The following is a 10,253-nucleotide window of genomic DNA, read 5'->3' as shown; positions in this document are numbered from 1 at the left end:
TTTTAATTGTGTATTTTATATATAAAAGATTTTTTTTGTCACTTTTTCGTTTGTGCCAATAATCTTTATATACACTTTATCTTTTACCTGGCATTTTCTACCTCGGGACTCCAAGCAATCCTTGGTGGGGATTATTCCACCTACGCTATCATCAAGGAGCAGTCAGCCTGCTCCATTCTTGTGAGTACCATTTCATTCGTTTATTTTATTTATTCATTATTTTATACAGAGAACACTATTGGTTGTGTCTTTTTATTCTCTTTGAGTGGCATTTTTTCCTTTGAAGAAAAGAAAAAGCTGCAGTATATCCTACAAGCGGGGATCTAAACCACTGTGCGCGTTCCACACTAGAGCTAGTTATAACTCTACCAAATGTGAGTGCTATACTTTTCTTTCTTAATTTGTCACACTTTAGTGAATATATTACACTATTTTGGATATTTGTTTTATCTTTTCATATTATTGGATTTACCTGCGGAAGGACAATGAGGACACCGTTCTCCATCCAGTATTGTATAGACTATCCTACCTAAAGAAGATTTATCCAGCTAAGACTTTACTTATTTTACTTGGACTTTCCCTTTTATCTGGACTATTTTATTAACTTATTTATTTTTTTAGTGGCGCAGCTTTTAACTTTTATTTTTATGCACTGAGCTCTGACCAGTACTGATTGGCAGCTCAAATCAGTAATGAGTTATGGTGGCATGGGTGGTAAGAACATACTATGCAAAAGCAAAAACAACAAAAAAGAAAAAAAAACGAAAATGTAAAAAAAACAAACAAGGCACAATAATATGGTTGTTATTGAATGACCTTTATTCCGTACCTGTTACATCAACGTTTATCTGGGAATTTTGTTTTGCTCATTTTTGTTAGTGATGGTCAGAGTGTACCCAACATAACTTAAAAAGGAATATGATACCAAAAAAAATTGTATTTATACAACGTAAATATGATTCTAATTCATGAAACCATTGTTTAAGATCAGAATAGATTTACATTTCAGTGTACGAGTGCCATCCAAGAGTAATATTCTTTGAGGTCACATTTAATTTACTTAAGCTTTGATCTGTATTTGACATGATTATGTTTAAATGGGAATCATATGGAAGCAAAGTTTGGACAGATTTAAGTTTAGAAAGCAGTCAATTTAAAAAAAAAACCTCAATCCTAAGTTGCATTTAAAATCGCTATTAAAATAAAAAACAACTAAACGACAAAGCTAATTTACAGAAAATTGGACCTCTCTTTTTAATATTACTTAACCCCTTAAGGACCAAACTTCTGGAATAAAAGGGAATCATGACGTGTCACACACGTCATGTGTCCTTAAGGGGTTAAAGGGACACTCCAGGCACCCAGGCCACTTCTGCCTATTGGAGTGGTCTTGGTGCCAACTCCCACCACCCTTAACCCTGCAAGTGTAATTATTGCCGTTTTTATAAACTACAATAATTACCTTGCAGGGTTAAGTCCTCCTCTAGTGGCTGTATATCAGATAGCCACTAGAGGGATGTCCATCGGATAGGGGCAGGAGGTTCTGCAGTGCCAGTGGCAGGGTTCTGCAGTGCCAGGAAAACAAATATGTTTTCCTGGCACTGGAGAGTTTCTTTAAAGGGTTCTGAAACCACCATGGCAACTTCTGTGATTTGAAGGTAAATGTAGTAAGGTTTACCCTTGCAGGCAGCATGGTTTTCCCTCATTCTCACCTTCTTCCTTTGCTGAAATCGATTTGAAAATAAAAAAATCCCCTCCCTTCCCTCACCGGCTCAGTGTGAAAAGTGGATAGTTCCAACTATTGTATTGAATAAGGAAATTGGAAAATCTCCATTTAGTGATGCAGAGTTACTTATAGTGTTACTGTCAAGATATTTAAGCTTCTTTCCATTCCTGGAGGGTTATTTTGCAAAGTGTGCAGTCAAAATGAATTACAAACTTCAGGCCAGAGTAGCCAAACTGAAAACATAGCTAGCTGAGAATTTTTCAGGTTTGGCTATTTTGACCCTAATTTGAAATTCATTTTAAATTCTCACTTTAGTAAATAGCCCGGTAAGTGTTTTGTTTGTGCTCTGTTTTGCTAGGGTTGCTCTATATATAAGGTATATCACCTTAACACTGAGTTTTGTTCCTTTTGTGTGTTTTTATTTATGCGTTGGGTTTGTGGAGTGCTCAATTGAGTGTTTAGCTGCTATTATACGTCACGATTCTATAAACGCCTGTTAATAACTTTTCTGTGTGTTTCAAATTTTTCTTCAGTATTCATTGTATGTTGGCATTATGCTCATATATAAACATAATTTGAAAAGTTGGGTGACATTTTAGGAATCTACATTCCCACTAATGCCATCAACTTCCTAACAGCTAGCTAGGTCCTAGAAGAAGGGTATTTGGCCATTTTTATTTATCTCTGCCTTTATGTTCACCTTACCTTCAATATTGCAAGATAAGAAATACTTTCTACTTTATAAAACTTTTTATCATTCCAAAAGGTCCGCATCGGATGAATAAATAAAAAAAGGACTTTGTGTAAATTTGTATTTCTGAACACCAATCTATTTACAAAACTGATTTTTTTTTCTGTGTTTATGTACTGGTAACTCATCTTTGGTTTCAAATATGTTATGCTAATTTAATTTAAACAAAGGCAGATTGAAGAGGTTAAATTATAATCAGAAGGCAAACATTTAACCCCTTAACGACGAGTGACGGAAATGCGTTAATGCGAAATGGGGGAATGCGTTAATGACGAGTGACGGACCTCGTCCGTCACGCGTTAAAATTAACGCCGCGATCGCGCAGTGCCGGCGATCGCGGGGTTAATGCTGTTGCTGGGTCCCTCCGAGTCAGGGGCAGACCGGCAGCAGCAAATCCGGATATCCCAGCCCATGTGATCGCTGTGATAGCCAGTCACAGCGGTCACAATGCTGCTGGGATATCTGATCCGCCTCCCTCCACCTCGTGTGGGTTTGTGAAGTGGAGAGAGACGGATCGGTGCTACATTGTGTCCCTGATTTATTGCAGAGTTATACTTAAGTATAAAATTCACTTTTGTGGAGTTAAAAAAAAAATTAACCCTTTCCCTGCTGCTTGATCACTGCTAGCAGTGATCAATATACAGGTCACAGTACTTTACTGTGATCTATTTTTTTTTTTTTACTTTCAAGGGTTAATTTTTAGGTTTTTTGTAACCCTAAGGGGTTAAATTTTATTATTTGATTTTATTAATTTGTGATTTAGTTATTTTGGTGGGTGGAATTTAGTGGGAATTAGGGTATAAAAAAAAAAAAAAAAAAAATATATATTTTTTTTTTGGTTAGAGTTTTGTTAGCTGTGTTAGCTGTATTAACAATGTTTAGAAAGTATAGCGCGGAGGAGGCTTATGCCCTGTTAGCGGCAGACTCAGAGGCGACTGACACTGCCTCAGAGAGTGAAGCAGGGAGTGACGCAGGGGATGCAGGGGACATGGACTATGTGCCAGATACTGCAGGACCATCAGGAGAAATCGACGATTCCCCTAATGCTGACCATGGCGCAGATGACTGGGTACCCCCTAATAATTTTTCCCCAGACATCCCAGTGTTTACAGGCAATCCTGGCATACAGGCGGACCTGTCTGCCTATAGTGCGCTGGATGTTATGCAGCTGTTCTTGGGGGATGAGATTTTTGGGGAGATAGTCACCCAGACTAATCTCTATGCGGAGCAATATCTGGCACGCAATCCAGACTCTCTTATCTCTAGGAAAGAGAGATGGTACCCAACCAGTGTGCCAGAATTTAAACAATTCTGGGCACTGACCATGTTAATGGGGCTAATTAAAAAGCCCACAATTAGGATGTATTGGGCTAAACATCCTATTTGCAATACTCCTATTTTTGCCGAGACAATGACAAGGGAAAGATATGAAGACATACTAAGATTTATGCACTTTAGTGATAACAACAAGTGCCCCCCAAAAGGTGATCCGCAGTATGATCTTCTTTACAAACTACGCCCTTTAATTGCCCACTTTAACAGTAAATTTGCCGCTATATATACCCCCAATAAAAACATTTCCATTGACGAGTCCCTAATGAAGTTTAAGGGAAGACTGGGGTTTAGACAATATATCCCATCCAAAAGATCCCGATATGGGATCAAATTTTATAAACTATGTGAAAGTGGCAGTGGCTACGTATACACCTTCCGTGTATACGAAGGAAGGGATAGCCACCTTGATCCCCCAGGTTGCCCAGATACAGTAGGGACAAGTGGAAAAATTGTCTGGGACTTAATAATGCCACTACTTAATAAAGGTTATCATCTATACATCGATAACTTTTATAATAGCATCCCACTGTTACAAATGTTGTATTGCTTCGAGACCGTGGCCTGTGGCACTATTCGGAAGAGTCGCACAGGTTTCCCAAAGGCTCTAGCGAACAAAAAAATGAAAAGGGGGGAAACAGCAGCTCTCTGCCAGAATGAACTGCTGGCACTCAAGTACAGGGATAAAAGGATGTTTTCATCTTAACCACCATCCATGGTGAAAACACTCGGAGGGTCGCAGTTCGTGGCAGAGACGAATATAAACGGGTGCCAGTCTGCATACGGCAATATAATCGGCATATGGGGGGCGTTGACCTGTCCGATCAACTGATGCAGCCATATTTGATCATGAGAAAGACCAGGGCATGGTATAAAAAAGTGGGCATATACCTTTTGCAGATGGCAATCCACAATGCCTTTGTTATTTTTAAAAAGGCAAATGCTGGGCTGAAAAGCACTTTTCTTTCTTTCCAGTTTGAGCTAATTTCTAAGCTGCTAGAATGCCACACAAGGAGACCTTCAGTGGAGCCTAGCAGAAGAATTGAGGCAGGTCACTTCTGCTTTAAGATTCCACCAACCCCTAAAAAACAAAACCCCCAGAAAAGGTGCAGGGTGTGTTACAAGAGGGGCGTAAGAGTTGAGACCAGCTATTACTGCCCTGATTGCCCCTCTCAGCCCGGCCTATGTATTGGCCATTGTTTTAAAATTTTTCACACCCAGGCCGAATAAGTAGACCAGTTTTGGGGTGTGATTTTTGGTTACCGAATCTTGGCTTTGTCTACCGTTTATCCTGTCTTCTCTGATCCTTGACCTCGGCTTGTCCTATCGTTGTTCCGTTTCTCTTTACTCCTTTGACCTCGGCTTGTACCTTGACAATTCTCTGCTTGTATAGCCCGGCCATTCTAAGGACCGGTATTACAAGTTTCTCTCTCTGTGTTCTCTCTCTTTGTGGTCTGTCTGTGTTTTGGTTTCGGAATCCATGACAGCTTTGCCCGGGACGCAGATAACTGTGTACTACCCCCGGATAAGTTTACCCCAACTATTCTGTATATGGGGGTATCATTGCACTAAGATGACATAGCTGAGCAACATATTAGGTGTTATACTGCCGTAGCACACATAAGGATAGCAAAATATACAGTAACATCTCCAAGTGTGTGTCAAAAAGGCAGAAAAAATGCTAATTGCAACTAGACTTGGTACAAACTAACAAAAAAATGATCCTACACTAAGGTTTAGAATATACCTTTTGAAATACCCTGGGGTGTCTACTTTAAGAAATGGTAGGCCTTTGTGGGGTAGTTTGAATTTAATACCTGCTAAGATGCTTGGAAATTGCACATAGGCCCAGCGTCAAAATTCAAAGTTCGGTAAAAACTGATATGGCTTGGTCTCCTATATGGCACTGTAGCTTCACAAAATAGTCCCAAAGACATACAATAGGGGTGTCATTTTACTCAGAAGACTTAGCTGAACATAATTTGGGGGGTATGAACTTAGTGGCACATGTGAAATATACAAAATGCCAAGCACAAATGCAATCCATATGTAAAAAACGCACAAAATAATTTTACACCACATACTTTGGCATCTATTGGTGAAAAAATGGGGGCATGTTAAGGCACAATATGCACCTTATGAGATACCCTGGAGTGTCTACTTTAAGAAATGGTAGGCCTTTGTGGGGTAGTTTGAATTTAAAACATGCTAAGATGCTTGGAAATTGCACATAGGCCCAGCGTCAAAATTCAAAGTTCGGTAAAAACTGATATGGCTTGGTCTCCTATATGGCACTGTAGCTTCACAAAATAGTCCCAAAGACATACAATAGGGGTGTCATTTTACTCAGAAGACTTAGCTGAACATAATTTGGGGGGTATGAACTTAGTGGCACATGTGAAATATACAAAATGCCCAGCACAAATGCAATCCATATGTAAAAAACGCACAAAATAATTTTATACCACATACTTTGGCATCTATTGGTGAAAAAATGGGGGCATGTTAAGGCACAATATGCACCTTATGAGATACCCTGGAGTGTCTACTTTTACAAATGGTAGGCCTTTGTGGGTTTTTTTTGAACAGTCAAACTGTTATAATACCCCAAATGGAAGCATAGGCTCATTAAATCCGTCTCTCAAAATTCTACTGTGAGTACTGAAAAGGACAGGTCTCCTATATGGCACTGTAGCTTCACGAACTAGTGCCAAAGACATACAATGGGGGTGTCATTTTACTCAGAAGACTTAGCTGAACATAATTTGGGGGGTTTGAACTTAGTGGCACATGTGAAATATACAAAATGCCCAGCACAAATGCAATCCATATGTAAAAAACGCACAAAATTATTTTTTACCACATACTTTGGCATCTATTGGTGAAAAAATGGGGGCATGTTAAGGCACAATATGCACCTTATGAGATACCCTGGAGTGTCTACTTTTACAAATGGTAGGCCTTTGTGGGTTTTTTTTGAACAGTCAAACTGTTATAATACCCCAAATGGAAGCATAGGCTCATTAAATCCGTCTCTCAAAATTCTACTGTGAGTACTGAAAAGGACAGGTCTCCTATATGGCACTGTAGCTTCACGAACTAGTGCCAGAGACATACAATGGGGGTGTCATTTTACTCAGAAGACTTAGCTGAACATAATTTGGGGGGTTTGAACTTAGTGGCACATGTGAAATATACAAAATGCCCAGCACAAATGCAATCCATATGTAAAAAACGCACAAAATTATTTTTTACCACATACTTTGGCATCTATTGGTGAAAAAATGGGGGCATGTTAAGGCACAATATGCACCTTATGAGATACCCTGGAGTGTCTACTTTTACAAATGGTAGGCCTTTGTGGTTTTTTTTTGAACAGTCAAACTGTTATAATACCCCAAATGGAAGCATAGGCTCATTAAATCCGTCTCTCAAAATTCTACTGTGAGTACAGAAAAGGACAGGTCTCCTTTATGGCACTGTAGCTTCACGAACTAGTGCCAAAGACATACAATGGGGGTGTCATTTTACTCAGAAGACTTAGCTGAACATAATTTGGGGGGTTTGAACTTAGTGGCACATGTGAAATATACAAAATGCCCAGCACAAATGCAATCCATATGTAAAAAGTGCACAAAATTATTTTATACCACATACTTTGGCAACTATTGGTGAAAAAATGGGGGCATGTTAAGGCACAATATGCACCTTATGAGATACCCTGGAGTGTCTACTTTTACAAATGGTAGGCCTTTGTGGGTTTTTTTTGAACAGTCAAACTGTTATAATACCCCAAATGGAAGCATAGGCTCATTAAATCCGTCTCTCAAAATTCTACTGTGAGTACTGAAAAGGACAGGTCTCCTATATGGCACTGTAGCTTCACGAACTAGTGCCAAAGACATACAATGGGGGTGTCATTTTACTCAGAAGACTTAGCTGAACATAATTTGGGGGGTTTGAACTTAGTGGCACATGTGAAATATACAAAATGCCCAGCACAAATGCAATCCATATGTAAAAAATGCACAAAATTATTTTTTACCACATACTTTGGCATGTATTGGTAAAAAAATGGGGGCATGTTAAGGCACAATATGCACCTTATGAGATACCCTGGAGTGTCTACTTTTACAAATGGTAGGCCTTTGGGGTTTTTTTTCGAACAGACAGACTGTTATAATACCCCAAATGGAAGCATAGGCTCATTAAATCCGTCTCTCAAAATTCTACTGTGAATACTGAAAAGGACAGGTCTCCTATATGGCACTGTAGCTTCACGAAATAGTGCCAAAGACATACAATGGGGGTACCGTTGTACTCAGCAGAAGTAACTGAACACATAATAAAACTTTGTACAGGAATAGCACACACCAACTTTACAAAATACACATGAGAAGTTCTTTGTTATAAGTTTGTGTGCGAAAACCCCCAAAAAACACAATTTTACTCCAATATTTAGCAGAGGTTGGCGGTAAAATGGCTACGTAGAAAGTGTCAAAACAACCTTAGGTAAATAGCCTGGGGTGTCTACTTTATATAAATATATACTTTTGTGTGGCAATTTTGTTTTCTTTTATGGCTATTAGGCTTACAAGACAAACATACCAAATTCTAAAATCGCTCCACATAAAAAGTGTATTTTACTCCTTGTGCTTTGTGACCTGTAACTACCAAAAAATCCCAGACACATTATATATTCTGTAATTCAGAACAACTAAATGAATTTATTTTTAATTACTTTCCTTAACCTGCACTAATTATGTACACATTATTATGGCAAAAACTGTAAAAAAAACACACAAAAATTCATTTTTTTGCATATTTCTGTATTTTTTTAATAATAAATAAGCATTTATATATATATGTGTTACATCAAATTAAAGCCCTTTCTGTCCTTTAAAAAACGGTATATAATATGTGTCGGTGCAATGAATAAGTAAAAAGCAAATTGCAGTTGAACGCAAATAGCAAAAAATGCCGTTGTCATTAAGTGAAAGACAAGCTTCTGAAGCTCTGTCCTTAAGGGGTTAAATACCAGTATAATGTCATACCTGCCAGGTAGTAGAACAGTTTCCATGTTCCATGTAAACCTTTCCTGATTCGGTCAACATAAAGAGTCATGTTGTTCACTCCTTAGAAACCTGACATTATATAACAGATACCTGTTTGTGTCATATACAAAATATGTTCCACACAAAAATATGTATAAAATTTACAATATATTACATGACTAGGTATTGTTTGTGTCTTGAAGTTGAAGTCAGAATTGTGAATCAGACAGGGCTATTTAACTAGTCATGTATTTTCAGAAACTGGCAAGGGAATTTCAAAGTTCAGGTCAAAATAGTTGGGATTGAAAGACATTTGAATTGGAGATGTTTTTCCTTTCTTGATCAGTTTCAGACAGACATAGTTCCGAGAATAACTGAGCTTAGTCTTCATCTCATATGAAATCATTTTCAGGGAAAAGGCACCCAGGGATACCTCCAGTGGCAGCCACTCAGATGGCCACTAGAAGTGATTCCTAGGGGCATTGGCGTTCAGCATCTCCATGCACTGCATGGAGACGCTGAACATTTTTCATACAGATGCATTGCTTCAATCCATCTCTATAAAGACATTCTCACTGGCCAGCGCAGCTTTTGGCACCCTGCCTCCTTAGCTGAGATCTTTAGAATTGACAATCTCAGCCAATCCAATGCCTTTCCATAGGAAACCATTGAATTGGCTGAAATCTCAGCAAAGGAGGTTAAGTGGGGGTAGGGCCAGTAACGTTCGACCCGCACAGTGCTGGAATAAGGGTAAATGTATTACCTTTTTAAGATAGGCAAGGGGGGTATATAGTGTTTTTAACACTATATGGTCGGGAATACACGTTTGTACTCCTAACCATATAGTGTTCCTTTAATGATGCTGCTGGAGGTGTAACATCACTCCCGTCAACGTCATTAGTACTTTGTTAGCCATCTTAAAACAAGACTTCCGGGCTGGTTTATGCCAATTCTGTGCATGTTTTATGGGCAGAGTATCATTCATTTGCTGAGAGCACCAATCTGACACTTATAATAATAATTAGCGATTTTTAAAGCGCTTTTCTCCCTGTGAGACTCAAAATACTTTACAAATATACAAACATAAAGACATAAATGTTAGGAGTTTGTGGAGGTCAGATAAGCGGACTGAATGCCTGATGGAAGAGGTGGGTCTTTAGCTTTTTTTTTTTTTTTAAAGTCTGTAAGGTCGGTGCCTCTCTGATTGCGCACAGTAAAGAATTCCAGAATGTCCTGGAACCGGTCTGTCTTTATTTTGGGCACTGACAGGAGGGATTTACTGGCTTACCGAAGTGAACGGGATGGAATGTAGGGTGTCAGGAGCTCTTTCAGGTATTGTGGGCCTTGATTGTTTAAGGCTTTGAAGGTTAGCAGGCCAATTTTAAAATAG

The sequence above is a fragment of the Pelobates fuscus genome, chromosome 1, assembly GCF_036172605.1.
Source record: "Pelobates fuscus isolate aPelFus1 chromosome 1, aPelFus1.pri, whole genome shotgun sequence".
Taxonomy (NCBI): Eukaryota; Metazoa; Chordata; class Amphibia; order Anura; family Pelobatidae; genus Pelobates; species Pelobates fuscus.
Note: the sequence above shows the minus strand (reverse complement) of the source record.